This window comes from Diadema setosum, chromosome 1 (assembly GCF_964275005.1).
Source record: "Diadema setosum chromosome 1, eeDiaSeto1, whole genome shotgun sequence".
Taxonomy (NCBI): domain Eukaryota; kingdom Metazoa; phylum Echinodermata; class Echinoidea; order Diadematoida; family Diadematidae; genus Diadema; species Diadema setosum.
Genome location: NC_092685.1, coordinates 43,171,899 through 43,188,984, shown reverse-complemented (window position 1 = coordinate 43,188,984; position 17,086 = coordinate 43,171,899).

Sequence of the window (17,086 nt, the reverse complement as noted above, 5' to 3'; positions counted from 1 at the left end):
GAGAGAAAGAAGACACGGGGAATAGATTGACGGAGGAGGAGAGGACGAAGACGAAAAGTAAGGAGAAAATTGTGAAGAGGGAAGAGGGAGAAACAGAGAGGTGCAGACTGAACTTGTGGCACGTGCCAGAGACCTCTGCCTCGTCAATCGGTGACCGTCTGGAATGTCAGTCGGACGCCTCGTAGGATCAGCTCGGGTCACCCCGAGTGCTCACGGCGCAAAGGTTGCGGTCATTTGAGGATACCAAACACACCCCTCCCTCCCACCCCACCGATTCCTCCACACCAACCCTCTACCAATCCACCCACACATACAAACAAACACCATAACACACAGACACACAGACACAGACACACACCCTTGTTGGCCCTGCTAGAAGAAAATGGGAAGCCGATGACTGATGACTTTGGCGACAACTGGAAATTTCAGCAAATAAACGACGAAAATATACATCGGAACTTTCTCCTTTAAAAATTGGGACCAGTGGCACGTAAGACGGTGCAAGAGCATGTACCAACCAAAGAAATGGAGGAGAAAAGAGAGAAAAAAATAGGAAAAGGCGAGACAGAGAAGAGACAGAAGGACTACCGAAGGAGTCAACAAGTCGGAGTGAGGTGAAAGATAGGGGAATGCATGGCAAGTAAATACCACATAGGAGACGTGGGATCACAAACACACACACACACACACACACACACAAAAGAAAAAGATGATAATTTGGTCGGGGGGGGGGGATGATAGAAATACAAAGAACCAGCAGGAATCCTATCAACCTCTGGAAAACAGGTAACATTTCCCGTCTGGACGAATAAGTAGACAACCAGTATGTTTGTTTATTTGTTTCTACGTTTTTTCTACATGCGAGTGCATGGTGTGCTTAATTCGAAGGCAATCTTTGGTTTAGTGAGAAATGTTTGTTTGGTCCCCTTGAAGGTGACGAAGTTATATTTCCGAAATATATATTATCTCGCTCAGATAAAGAATGCCCTCTTGCGTGTTTGACGAATTGCCAGAAATACGCCTGTCTCTATATCTCCGAGACGCCAACGCCACTTGACCAACCAGGGTGGGGCTACAGCCAAAAGTAGTACCCGATGAGGAGAGAGAAGACAAAGGATTTGGACAAAGAGATGTAGGACCACTCTAAATAGGGGTTCACATGTCGTTGTCCTTCAGCAATCGGCCGTAAGTACGACTGATTAAATTGTGACTGGTGAGAGCGGACAATGGGCACAAACTGATTGGAGAGAACAACTTCCAGCGGGATGGAATTGCTTTTGGAACCGTATCCCCTCATCTCCTACCAAACCATCACCAGAAGCGCGGTCTGGAGGGCAGGAGGGCCGCGGGCAGTCCGTCATGCCGTGTAACTGACCAGTGCAGCCATATCGCTAAAATCACACAGGGGAATTGCCCCGCGGTGGTTCCTCCACAAAAATTGTTGAAATCTCCTACCAAAATCGCCTTTGCTAAGGTAGATTTCCCTCGTCTCATTTACACACACCGCTCTCTTGTTCTTCACAAATGGCTTGGGAAGAGGGCACAGGATAAGGGTAGACGCAGAAGGACAATACTCCGTCATTATGATGGCGTTTGAGGAGCTCCAATTTCAACCGGATTCTATCATATTCTTGACGGTGATTAGGAACGTACGCAGGCGCATTTGGAGTGTTCAACACCCTTGTGAATATTCAGCCTATTCTTAAAAACATCAGTGCGTGTGTGTGTGTGTGTGTGTGTGTGCACGTTTGTGTGTACGGTGAGTGCGTGCGTGAATGACTTGTGTCTATCATGGCTCGTCTTGTTTTCAAGTTCAATGACACGGAGAAAGAATCACAGAAGCTATGGGGAAAATACAGAATTCATGGAGACGAAGAAAACTGCACTAACAAAAATTCAACAGTTGACCTTTTCTACTAAACTCAAATTGCAAAGGAAACATAATAGAGGAGGGAACACGAATAGAGCGCTACGTAATCACTTTGTGTGTAACAACAGACTTTGGATAAATTGTTCAATGAAATGTCACAGGTTTAGGAAGTCCAACTTCCTTCTACATTTTCCCCCTTTCGGACCGTCGTGGCAGTATTCGTCATCGGAAGTAATTTCGTTCATGAGGAGACGTTTTCTACCATGAACTTTCCTCCATGACGTAGTGATAAAAGTATTTTTGCAACGACAGTATTATGCTCATCGCTGCGTTTTATCGACATCCTTTCCTGACAGCATTCCAACGCTCACCTCCCTGTTCCAACTAGGCTATCTCTTTAACCAAACAAACGGCTAACCTCCTTCCGGCCACACATTCCGAGAGGCTGTTGTGGCTCTGGGGATAACACCATAGATTATCAATCATGGAGTTACTGATTCGAGTCCCCTGACAGTAACGGTCCAGCCCCTTGGCAAGGCACTTTCATAGCCCTTGAACTTAAGAGAGGACTTCAAGCCGTATGTGCCGTGGTTGCTTCCTTATAACAAACATTCGTTTTTCATTAGCGGCCATAAGTTGTAATCTTATCTGCACCTGAGTAGGGAAGGTCGGTGAGAGTGAAGTGTCTATGGCTCAAGAATGCAGGTGACTTAACAAGACTTGAACCCTGAAATTGCATACTGCAGTGCGCACTTCACTAGACCATGACACCTTTAAGACAATTCTCTTTAAAAAGACCAGAGTGAGTATAGTATATAGGCACTGGCGTTTCGAGCTGGTCGATAGATGGATGGCCTACGAATAAAAGAAGGGGGCTGATCGCGAGTATATATCGCGACACAATGACAGTAATTCAGTGAACGTACGTGACAGCGCAAATTATGTCAGAACATTAATCCCTCTCTAAATCTTCCATGAAGACAAATCCAGATGTATTTGCAGCTCCTGTAGCTCCCAGGCAATCAAAATGTCCTCTACACCCATGATCGATCAGGTTATCTCGGCTGTGTATTTCATTCAGACGTTTTAAACAGATCATCACTTATACCAAAGTCGCTGATTTTCAAAATCACAGTGCAAGAGTAATTTAGGTAATCCTTAATGGTGGATACCAGCACAGCTAGTAGTCGTTGGTTTATGTTATGAAACAGTACAATCGGCGAGTGTTTTCTGTTTACTGAATGACTCAATACTGAGTATAAGGTCGGTCTCTTTACAACAACAAAATATCAATAGTTAATCTTTCTCAAATCAACGTGCATTCGCTGAGAACATCAAACTTGCTTCAAGATAGTGAGCATCCTGTGAAAGACAGACATAAATCTCTTCCCTAACTTCATCTCGGAATTCTCTTCGTGGTCGATTAACCATTTATTACGTGAATCTCCATTCCAGAGATTAAACGAACCATTCCTTCGGCGGTTCATGCAAGAGTAGTTCACAGTTTGTTGTATTTGTACAATATACTTAAACACTAATTCGTAACAGTGTGCTTTAAACATATAGACGGATGTGTGTGTGTGTGTGTGTGTGTGTGTGTGTGTGTGCAGTGTTTCACATGTTGCCACTTCACATTATATATTACCACAATGGTCGGGAGCATTATACTTAACTTAGAAAGAAAGGAATATTACGTGTTACAGTGTCGTAATTATTTGTGCTATCGACATCGATACCGAATTCACTTGTGATGAAATATTTCTTTTGCAGCGTATTAACCTTTGCTTCGGCCCCTTCATGGAAACGACGCGATGTCACTGCAATACCAGATTACGAGATAAAATCATGCCCTGTCTGATTAAACGTATACTTTTCGAATACCACACACTCTTGGAAGAGACTAATTTTCATTAGGAATTGGCAAAAGGTCTCGAAAAGAAATTATGAATTTCCCGAAAAACACCAGTGTAAAATGAAAGTCAGTAGGATATTTCAGAAAATAGAGAGTAAACCTTTGTCGAGATGGATTAATGAGCAACACCAGTGCGGTAGCTGTTGAATCTTGTTACTCTCGCTCAAGAGGCAAACCAATGAAATATATCAAGAGCAGAAAGCACAAGGCAGTGAGGCGCGCCGTAATTGAGCGGACAGATTAATAGTATGTTCACATCTACCGACGATGGGTGTAAGAAGTAACCGAGAAACTGTACAACCTGCTGCCAGCTACCCAAAGCATATCGCAACCAAATTACAGTGTATACACTATTTTGATGTATCGCAATGGTTTTGCAGATGTAGGTCTCGTCTGCCGACTCTAGTTGAGGGGGCGATCCTACAAGCAGTGACAACTGAAAGACTTCACCACTTCCACGTCAACAGCATACTCAATGAGAATTGATGTGTGATAGAGTTATTTCACGGTCAGACATGGTTATCATTCATGCGTTCTCTTATGCAACATGGAGAGCGTTGTTTCTCGGGGCGTTCGTCCCAGCTCCGTTTCTATAAATGGTAACTTAGTGATGACATGTTCACACTTTGGCTGTGTAGAATGAAATGCAATGTGTACAATGGCATGCAACGCGCAGGGTCCTGTAAAATGGCGCAACTTGCCTTTTTTTTTTTTAATCTTCCAGTAATCATTGCACGTGTTGTGACTTTTATTTTTAATGCACATGTGGAATAATGGTTCATAATATGTTGTATTAAAGTGTAAGCTTTAACTTTTGGCAGTAAAACAAAAACAAAAACAAAAACACACAAAAAAAAAACAAACAAAAAAAAACCTTCAATCACGTTCAAGCTATAAACTCCTCTATAATGCATGCATAGAATAGCTTACGATTTGCTTGTAAAATACACACAAAAAACACTAGATATATATATATATATATATATATATATATATATATATATATGTGTGTGTGTGTGTTTGAACACGTTTAAACTGCTTGCTTTATTCAAAAACAATTATTATTGTACAAGTATAAATGGCACCTCGTAATAATCACGTGAAAAAGGACGCGTCGTTTTGGACTTGAGTGTCGGCGTAGCATTGTACTACCAGCCGGTCAACCACGGAATATCATCAAGATTATCACTTCGTTTTTACCCTTTGGGACACAGGCTCTATTTTTTAATATCTGGGCGTGATTGAATTATACCAGTTCATGTCAAAGCAAAGGTATTATGAATGGAGACAATGAAGAAAGTGCTGCGTACCAGAAGTACGTCAACCATGAATGTCATCAGCCGTGGTGGCGTGGCGGATGAATATCACTGGCCACAAGCGCGCGCCTGAAGGGACCACCAGCTCGGCGCGCTGGCGCCGAAACTGACAGCCAGTACCGTCCGTTAGACCACTCTGAGCTCTACATGAAATACATGGGGGGCTTTCATCAGCAGAAGAAAATCATCCGAAAGAATTATCCAACAAAAGATGACGCAAATAATGGACATAATCAGATTTCGAGTTAGGTTTAGCTCAGGCGTGATGGAGGTGATGATGATTCAAAGAGAAGCCACCTTTAATTCCAGCCATGTAGGGCTTAGCTTGTTTGAACAGCTTCAGCTGCTATGCGACTGACTGTGAAAATCACACAACTCATTAAAAACGGAAGCCGGATTTCTCTTCAAAAAGTGAGTGTGTGCTGTGTAAATTGCCACTATGACGTTAGCTTATGGACTGTCCTTTAGATTGTTCAGACTGTGTAGGTAACGATGGTCTTCATCATGCCACGCCTATAGTCACCTTGCTAAAACTGTGGTGCTGATACTGATTTATCTACCACAATTAATAATGTGCTATGAATGTTAATAAGCCAAGGCTGGTCGTTCTGACAAAATTTAATACGTGTTCATATTGTACACGTGACACCGGGATTTCCAACCCTCCTTATCAGGACGTTGAAATGAAGCAATTGGTAAACTTAATATGACGGATATGAGCTTGAAAATTGACTTTCAATTGATATTCGTATGAATGGGTGAAAAAGACTTATGCTTTTGTACAATCCATAAATTCCATATACATAACATATAAATTAATAATCAAACACATACATGTGTATGTAGGCCCTATATATTATGTGTTTATCTAAATGTAAATGAATAAATTATATTATATATATGAATTACAAACACATTATTGTAATATGTTTGTTTTAACGGACCACAAATCTATTTCATGGAAGAAGTTCAAGTTCATCTTTTCAATTGCATGCTTGCAACGATAGGGCCGCAGTGATGCAAGTAGGTCCTATACACTGTACATCCAATGACCTAGCTCCTTTGCGTCAAGTTCGTGTGGTGGGCTCAAATTACCCCTTTGTCTTTGACGAGGGCAAAGAGGGAGAAATTTAGAGAGCGCGAGTATACATCTGTGTGTGTGTTTGTGATGAGTGTGTGTGTGTGTGTGTGTGTGTGGGTGGGTGGGTGTGTAAGTTGTGCACGCATGCGCGTAAGCTGACAGGAAACCAATGAACCCCAGTCTTTATTGCATGGCTAATCCGAGTCAAATTACACCAGAGACTCGCTAAGTCTGCCGCGCGAGCCGATCCTGACAGCCAAATCCTGGTATCGAGAACGTGTTCGACATCCTCAATGTAAATTCGCCGCCATTCGATAGGTAAACGATACCGGGTGACAATCGATGCATGACCCTCATCAGTTACCCGCTGCGAAAGGATTTTGAAGGTCGCCAGCCACACTCCTGATGTGTTTCGTATTCAGGACTCTTGTGAATGTACTAAGTTTATTTTTCGAGGAGACATTGCATTATACACCTGCACACATTCCTATTTCCTCTACATCAGATCAACAACATGAATGGAAGATTACCTTGCGTAAATAAACGCAGAGGGTAGTGACAATGCTATAGAAATAGATATAGCTACATAATGTACAATAAATATTTTCCGCTCTCCCGATCTGGGTTCTTACAACTAAAGCCTCACGTTCCTTTGCTGCCTATCAAAGCATCTGTCCATGATAATTTATATTCACTCTTTGAGTTTTTGCTATTCACCATGCAATGTTGTCAATCTCAAGATTAGTCAAAGCGATATGTTGAGACAACCCTTAACACGAACCAAACGCCTACGGGGAAAGGAGACCCGGTAATGATCCCGCTGCAGTTCAGTGTCATGAGCGAAGAGCTCGTCGCTGCAAGACATAAAACGATCCCAAACACGATACTGATCAGTGGATCGATACTCGACTAATACCCCCGGGGGTAACGGCTGAACGTCTGCTATAGCTTCTCAACACGCTATCGTGCCCGCGGTTTGGCGTGCATCGAATTTCATGTTTCCATGTGTGCGCGCGCGTCTAGTGTCAACCGCCAAGATTTTCATGTTTGATCACCCCAGAATAAAAAGCCGAAAAGTAAAGGGGGGGGGGGACAGACCTGTCTTCTTGCCTCTTCGCCCCCCCTCATGTCGGGACAATACACACACCTTGATGCATTGCTTGAGCTGGCCTAGATCTACGAAGCGAGATTTGCCCCCAAAATCTCGACACACAAGCCCAATTCCGTACTGCGATCAACCGGCGTCCAATTACTCTTGAACCCTGCATATCCGTCATTTTTTGTCCTTTGAATTAATGTTTGACAGGTATGTATCATTTTGGCCACCGGCTATGGAGTACATGCCGCATTTGGGATCACTAAGTCATCTAGTCTTTCCCTAATCCTGTTGACGCCGCTTCCAAGCACGCCCATTATCAATTCCACTGAAATCGACACTTCTTTTACAAATCACGATGAGTTCGTCCGTCTATCCTATCCTTTCTGTCTCCAAAATAATCCTAAATCCTGTCATGAATATAAAAACGCAAGTGCTACATTCGCCTCATTTATGTGCAAGAGTCTCTACTACCGAATCTACGTAGGCTGTCTATGCTTAATGAAGACAGGAAAAACTCAAAGCAGGCTTATAAAAAGGTACGCCCCATGCTCTAACCATTGAGCTGCCGAAACCTCCATTACATGGCGTATTCCTACATTCCTCGCAGTCCAGGTGAGCATTCGCGTCATCTGGGTCCAATGAATTTATTGCGGACAGTTCTTGGCGGGAGAAGATCGTCGGTCGGCTGAGCAAACTCGAGTCTTGCTATCTCAGTCTACACCCGACGACATCTGTCGCTCTCAATTAGGGTAATACAAAGCTTGCTCCGTCTGCCATCAGAAAAGGGTGATGAGATAAGCTGGGGGTCGCAACAATGCAACAGTACTATTGCATGTGGCTAAAAAAAAAGAAAAGAAAAAAGAATATAGCTTTACTGTTGAAGAAACATCAAACTGACATGTCTACTTTGTTTACTTGTTTGAACAACAAATCACTAGCATTCTTACTATATCTGTATGGATACAGGCCGCACGATAATGCGAAATTGTACTGAAATAAGTGAAGTGATATGTTCACACAAGGATGCAGTAAACCGCTCCAGTTTCGCATTCTTGAAAGGCGGCAGTGTCCATTCCCCCTCGCGCGTCGGGAATAGGGACAACTGGGCTAATTTTCAGGGCACACACACCCAACACGGAAAGAACTGGCAAACGCGTGTCCATGGGGAGAACTTGGACGGGTAAATATAAGTTCGGAAAAAAGAAGAAGAAACAAACAAAAAGAAACGAAACGAACGAAGAAGGAAGAAAGAGATAGGAGAAGAGAGTGAAAAAGAAAAAGAAAGGACGAACACAACACACAAAGATTAATTATAAAGAAAGCGAGACTAAGAGAAAAACTCATACAAACGCTGACATAATCCTTTGTTTGGCCGGAAAATCTGAGGCAAAAAGAAAGGTGTGGGGAGGAAACAGATAAAGAGTGAAGGAAACGGAAAAAGAGCACGAGAAAGAAAGTTTGAGAAAGTACGTCTGAGAATGACAATGCGTGCGATAGAAATATATACACACAGCACACAAACACACACACACACACACACACACACACACACACACATTTACATGTAGGTATATGGCAGACTTTACGAATAGTCGTTTTGGCTTGCTTTGGTGCTTGGACGGGATTCTAAGCAAACACAAAGAGGAGAAAAAGAAAAGGAAAGAATAAAAAAAAACAGGAACAAAAGAAAGAGAGATGGTGAGAAAAAGAGACAGAGACAGACAGACAGACAGGGAGAAAGAGAGACGGAAAGCGACCACAATCAGAGGGACAGAAAACACAACTAGGCCTACCAAAACATGGAGGAAACAGAGAAACGCACAGACACACACACACACACACACAGACGTGAATTAAAGCTATTAAAAGGGCTGCAATAAAAGAGAACGCAATAGAAAAATCGGAGAAATAGAGTATGTTGATGTCCAAAAAACCATAAATGACCAAGGTATATATATCATGCCTAAAGGCCATTTTGTCATCTACTAGTATGCCATTTTGGGGTATTTGTTTTCTTTTCTCATTCTTTTCATTTTTATCCTGCTCCACTTTTAACCTCGTTGTCTCTGAGGGCAGCCCGTCGAGACAGGCTGGCGACCATAAATACCACTGATAGCTGCTTACAACACGTGGCCCAATTTCTCATCTAAGTAATGGCGAGTTGTAAAGATGCGGCGCGAGTCGGGGAATGCAGCGAACCTCCTATATACATGTGAATGATTAATGAAATCATGTAGAAATAGGAAACATCAAAGTTGAATGTATGGTCAGGCAACAATCAGGACTGTATGACTATAACTTGAAAAGGATGAGAGACGGGGGAATACGGAGTCGCCAGTGGGATGAGGACTAGAAACATCTATAAAATCGGCGATTACTCATCTCCCCAAATCGGCGATATGGAAATGAAAAGAGGACAAACCGATGATTAAAGCGAATTTGAGGATAAACGAAGATGTGTGAAGAATCGGAAGATGAGGTCCGGATGAATTCACCGGTCAATGAACACGGATCTCTATCGAACTTGGTTTAAGTACCGGCAAAATTGGTAATAGAGGGGTATGACCGCTTTCTACGTGCATTATGGAGATACTGCGAAGCGTTACGCCAGCACCTGAATTGAAAACATGTCTAAACATTTAGTTTCAAGAACGCATGAATACAACACAGTCATGAATTGATAACGCCATGTATGTGCAGATTATTGTCCACAAAAGATTTTCACTATATTTTGGCAAATGCTTTTATGCGTCATAATGAAAGATGACGTCATATTGTCGTATCAGAGAAAAGGCGGTTCCTGTGTCAGACATGAAAATCATCTCGATGAAAAAAAAAAAAAAACAGGTTGCTACATCACAATATACACTAAGCTATATCAAAGAAAATAATAAGCTACGATCACGTACGTGTTCATTGCCAAATTATTCCATGCACTTTCTACATATAGATACATTAAGTAAATAGCCTCATATCTACTCCTGATAACCCGCGGGCACTAATCTTCAGATAGAGGATAAGATCTGCTTGACGTGTGATATTCAAGCTTACTCTGTATTTCACGGTATGAATATACTCTTGGGTAACGAATTCATGACTGAGAAGAAGAGGTTTAGAAGTAGCACAGTAGTGACAAAATCTTAGACCTGATACTGCAGCTATTTATAAGGACTTCTCTAATAACAATTTTTATCTTCAAATCTTTCTGTTTTCCTTTTTTTTTTATGTTATCATCATTTCAGGGCGTTCTACTGCAGGTTGCTGGCATCATGTCCACATCTACAATGTCTTCTGCTCTTTACAACCCCGGGAAGCTACATAGACAATGGCAAACAACCTCTAATTTTCCTGCGCACATGTGCTAACTCTAACCGCAAGAACGATCGAACTCCAACCGGAGGAGAGTTGTGCATCAAATATCTTGCTAAAAAGACAATATACCCTAACCCGGACTCGGATCCTAGACCGTCCTCACCGCAAGTTAAATGCATGCATGGGCCATCCGCCGGACTATGACACCTCTATACCAGCTTGCTTGGTTATAAGGGGTGGAAGGAGAGGCAGCTTTTGAGCGGGAGACGGCAGGTGATGCGGCGGGGTGACGCCACTGCCCGAGAGATCAAAGACCTTGAGCCTGGATCGTCGCCATCAAGGGCGCGCACGCATTGCGCTCTCCCTCACGGACGCCCTATACTCACTCACTTCATACCACCCGGGGCTAGTCGGCGCCGATTCCACTTGCTCATCAGAGACCATTAACTCCAGTGTTACGTGCACGGATTGCCGAGGGATGTTGTGATACGGCACTATGTCGCGTGACCAACCCTATCATGTTCTACCAACGGAGTTGGAGAACTGAGTAATACCCCCCAAATCCACTCCTGGATATGAATGGAAAGGGTGGCACTTTTAATATTTATGGCGCGTGTTTTTTTTTTTTTTTTCTTTTAACTTACTCGCGTATCCATGCGAGAAAGAAAGAGAGAAGAGGAAGGTGTGAGAAAAGGAGGAAACCCTTTTTCTTAAGCGGTCAAAATTTTCTTTTGTATTGAAAAGGCGACTGAAAGATTGCTGTGCTATATTGGCAAAGGTGAATGACCGACGAAGGAGCTTCATTTCGAAATGAAACTCTGTGTTTATTACGCTTCCCAGAGAGACACCTCGATTATGATGTCAAGGACTAAAAACAAACAAAAACAACACACAGTTGTACACAACATGTACGTTGGTTGATTAAACCAATTAATATCAAGTGGATTTCATTAAAATGATGGGGCTGCAGTACATCCGAAGTCGAAATCGGAGTGTCCACCATGATAATTTGATATGATCAACACAACAAAGAATGGATATTAATACATTGTTTCACTATCAACCATACAGATTGATCTATTGTGTTACAATGATAACAATCTGTTCCTATATGTACATGCAACGAGATAATGAAACATAGAGAAGGATCGGATGGTGCAAGTTTCCTTCCTCCTCTTCTTCTTCTCTTGAAGTTGGCACTGGCCAAATCTCTTTTTTTTTGTGGGGGGGGGGGGGCAGCTTCATGCTCAAACACACTACACACCTACGGTCCCATCACCCTTTTTATCCAGTCCATGCCAATTAGTTTGGTGATCTATGAGGACCATTCCCTCCATATTCATGGAAAATATAAAAAAGTAAAAGACCGAATTGAGCAGAATAGATTCGCTTTATGCTATAAATTTGTAAAACATCCGACATGCTCCAGATTAGATCGGTAGACTCCACTCCGCTGAATACTCCTTTATAGTATATACATGGTATGTCCGAAGAGACGATATGCACGCGGGGGCCTTCACATCACACACAAGATATTTGAATTATCATCATCCAATGAAAATGCAAGCGATGACTCTCGACTATTTTAGTGAATACAGTTTGGGAGCGAAAGACAAAAACAGATAAATCACCGATCTTCTTGGCGCTTAAAAAACCGCACGTGGCTTCAGCACTTTCCCTTGATGAACTGCGAGACAATAATATGTATCTCGACAGGAGTAAAGGGGTCGACCCCAACGACGATATATGGGCGGCGCTCTTTATGGCGTAGGCATCGAAAAGCTGCATGTTGTATGTGTGTATGTGTATGTCTGTATACATATGCATTGAAGGCGTAGGCGATTGCTAGTATAAATAAATACTGCATCAAGGATGGTGCTACCAGCTTTCCGAAAATGAGAACAGACAGTGACAGGGAATCACAGAACATCTGTACCATTCATCCAGCTCTGCTGTATTCGTGACAAGCATGAGACACGCGGAAAGTGAGGGAGAGGATGATGGTAAAGCAACAGAGCCTGTCTATGAGTCAGGAACTAAATGGATATGTATTTTATTAAGAATCTGTGCGGACGTGTTGTGTATAAATACATACACACAATACAGACGTAGGTACGTATACTTACTGCAGACAAACACTTGCATGCAACTATATGATTATATCAGGGAGGTGAAAGAGAGAAGGGACTCTCTTTCACCTCCGTGATTATAATCATGTCCCTCTTTAGCTCTTCCACTTTCTTCGTCGTCCATATCTAGTTGATACTGCAAAACTTAAAATATGGGTGGAGGATTATCGGATTTATATGTAGGTTCCTGGATTATGTGTATTGGCGTGTATGTACGATGAAACTACAGACAATAATGATAACAGAATGATTATTATTGCGCAATATGCATGGGTTTGTAATTTTCTTAAAAGCAATTGAAAACTATAACAGAATAGATAAGTGAGAAAGAGTGCGTTAGTGTGTGTGTGTGTGTGTGTGTGTGTCTAGGTGTGGGTGTGTGCAGGCGCGCGCGCTGTGGGTCATAAGAGAAAAAAGAAAGATGGAAGAGGTATAGGGGAAGGGGAGGGAGATGAAGAGAAATGAATGACAACAGAAGGACAGCGACGGAGCAATCTCGATTATTGCTACCAGCGATGTGTACTGGTAATATAATGGCTGGGATTTGGTATATAGAGAGAGTGTAAAAATGCGTAAAGATGGGGACAGTCTCCTTGGGATGGAGGTGGACGATGCCTGTCTGTTCTGGCTTTTGTCCTGCGCAAAAATGGACTTCGACTGCTCCGAGTGATTGATATTCGAGATAGCTCTAATTCTCCCGCCGACAAGTCAAACGGGAATCGCCCGCAAAACATGCTCATGATATTTTGTAATCACGCCAAACTGTCGATGAAATCTGAGCCTGGATGCTTTCTCTTTCTCCCTTTCCACTCACTCGGAATATAGCCATGGTGCAAAATGATAAGGCAATCTACCGCTGCATATTCTTTCTATACAGTATACGGTCTATTACTAAAGTCGTGTGATAAGGATATTCCATCAAGAGGAGACCGTCTAAAGTATAGGCCTGGCATGTCACGTACCTTGCATATATACGTCTTTCCCCAAAAGATGAGAGCCATCATTCGGATGGGTCTTGGTCATTATCTCCTCCATGTTTACATCCAGGGAGGGAGAATATCGACTGTATCAACTTCTTCTGCAATTCCGAAATGGCGTGAGTTGATAAGATTCGCCATAGAGGGACACTGGACTGTGATAACCTTGTCCATCAAGCTCAGACGGGAACAGGTAAAAGGGTCCGTGAGAGATTGACGGCACTGATAAAATATCACATTCACTCCCCTCCTCCCCCATCCTTCAGTCTCCTCACCGAGGATCAAAGGCTCTTTAACCTGCTGTCCCTCGTCAACTTGCACATTAAATTTCCCGTGGTGGTTTACCCATCCATCTTAACATCCATTGCAAAGACGCCATGAGCTCCAAATAGGGCGTATCATAGTACATTTTCGACTCGGCTTACAAGATAACCCATCGCAGAGGAACTTCACATATTCCACTCGTTTGTTCCGTGTTACTCTTCAGGATTTGTCCTCAGTTGGCTACACTTGCTAAAACTGTAGTGACTTCTGAATCATGAAACAAACATTGCACAAACTATCTGATATCTGTCAATTTTCAACTAGTTAAGACAAATGAAAGCGTTTGTGTTTTTCGTTTGTTGCAAAATAGAGTTAACGCTTGTACTATCCGATGACCTGTCTGTTAACAACAGCTTCCTTTCCGCTCTTGATGGCACCTTTCTTCCTCCATTCTATCTTTAATCTCCAACTCTCCCTCTCTCACTCTCTCTCCCCTACCACTTCTTTTTCCAAGGATGCCAGCGATCTCGTATACCAACTGTCAAGTAGCATCATCATCACCCAAATCGAATTCTGCCGATTACATGTAGTGTAACTGGCGTGGTAAACACCCAGAGGCTAACACACGCGTCGGACACAAAGCCACGGCCGAATCGGATGGAGGTCACTTCCAGATGTAGGATGTGATGGGTGATGAAGAGTAGAGCGGTGACAACTTTCCCCCTCCTTCTCTTCTTCTTTTTCTTCTTCTTCCTCCTCCTCCTCCAGTCCATGGTCTCAGCTTTACGAGACATCCAGTTCCTCTGGTAACATCATCCGCTCCTCTTCGCTACAGTTCCAACTCCAGGAATCCAGACATGGACGTCCAGCTGGGCGACAAGATGGGTCTCGACGCCATCTCAAATGGCCCCTACCTAGGGAGCATCGCCTCTTCTTCCTCCTTCTTACCCCCTCATTGTCTTCTTCTACTAGCCTCATTCGAAGACGCAATAACTTATTACTGTTTCCTCATATCGATCTCCATACACCTCTCAAAAAGATGTGCCCTTATTCAGGCTTTACATAACACGTTTACTTCTTGGTAGTACGTACATCAAGACCTTTTGTAGGACCATTGAATCATGCATAACGCCTTGCAGTATAAATCGTGATAGCATAAATGTGAAAAAAAAAAACCGCAAAGAAACACAACAATACTATTTGTGCCCCAATCCGAATGGTGATCAGAGATATCTTGTGTAAGTCCTGACGGTATCCTGCCGATTTTAACAGCGACTTTAACCTACAAAGTGGAAACATCCTCTGCCATATATAATAGAGTCATATTAATAGCGCTGCCCGAGTTCTGATTTCTAGTCTTCTTTCTAATTCATTTTTTTCAAATACAGGCTGGCAATAGTTAACTAAAGAAAGAATTTAATTTCATCCAATAATTGCTCGCTGTGATTGATGACTCGACCTGATGAGTAAAAACTTGGGGAAAATAGTTGTAACAAAATGTTTGTTTTAAACAAACGACATTTTCCCTGTTGCAGTAATTTCAATTAGACGGATATCAGCTCAACCACTTTTATGTTAGCCGCTTGAGGCCAGACAATATTTAGGAAAGTCTCGATGCTTTCTGGAGACAGCATTCGGCTCTACGAAGGGTAAAGGCAAGTGCGCCTGTTCATTATTTCTCTTAACTGAATGAATCACATTTGACGCATGCAGTCGTTTCGAGACTCCATTGATAGTTGTCAGCCAGTCGTTTTATTGCTGTGCCGTTGGACACAATTACATGAAACTGCCCTGGAGCATGCTGGCAAATCAAGCTGAAAAGCTCTCTATTCCGTTTAGAATTTATGAGTTCACCTAGTTCATCCAAATGTCGCAACTGTGTCACAAGAGATGCGCTTGCCCTGCGTACCACACGAGTTTGACAAAACATTGGTTATTGTCTTGTCGTGCAACACATGAAAAGATTCTTCACGTCGAATTGTACAGATAGATATAGTTTAACCATTTGTGTGCTTTGAGTGCCGATAGTGCAGAAAATCCCATAGCGTTGTACACACTGTCTAAAGTTCCTGGCAGCGAAAGGGTTATTGCACAACATCTGTCTCATACTTTGTTGTAAAAGTATATTTAGAATCGTTGTCCTTATACACACTATACCATGACCGTTAAATCAATTGACGCCAGGATGTGAGAAAACAGGGAGTCCATGATTTTCAAACGGCAGTCGGCTGCACTTGTCTTTTCTCTCCGAGTTCTTTTCTGACAGAACGATTTGCGTCACTCTGATGACGACTGACGAGCCACCGTCCTCGACATTGACGGCAGTAAAGCGCGCGGTGGAGACGACAGGTCTGGCCAGTGATGGATTCGGCCCTACATCTCTCGCCACTCGTCTCGCACTCACTCAACCTTCCGATCGGAATGATCGGAGCTAGTCTTTCTGTACACTATCATCGATTTCAGATGATGAAGATGTAGTTACATGTATACTAGGGAAATGTCCCTGTCAGTACGAGATTTATTTTTCTCATCTCAAACACGAGGCTAAGACGGGGAAAAAAATAAAACGTTCTCATGGAATTCGAAGGCCTTGAATTGAATTGAATATATTTCCACATCATGAGATGGAATACCCTGATCAGCAAAGTCGGCTTCCAGTATCCACAGAACTGCGTGGTCTTACAGTCCTTGCAGTGGTTATTGCAATGTTAAAGCATGTCTACCCTACAATGGTATTTGAAGGAAACGACAGGAAGAAATGCTGGTAAAGATGCTGGTATGCTTCAACAAATCGAAACAAAAACTTAAACAGCAGCAACGACACTCCTCCTAATACAACAACTACAAATACTCAAGTCTTCCTGTACTAACTTCTATATTTACCAGCATTGAGGATTACAACTACCGGTATATTAACACTAATATGGCAGAGGAAATAATAACGGTAATTTCATTTTTATTGGAATGCTGTCTGCTTCATCACAGTATTTCACATCTTCCAGACGTCACGTTGCTTGCTGCAAGCCATTGTTATTGGCATATTGAACCGAGGACGTTTCCTGAAGTAATTAAACATAATTATTTTCGACGAACACCGTGGTCCTTTCTCATTTTTATGTTGCAAAG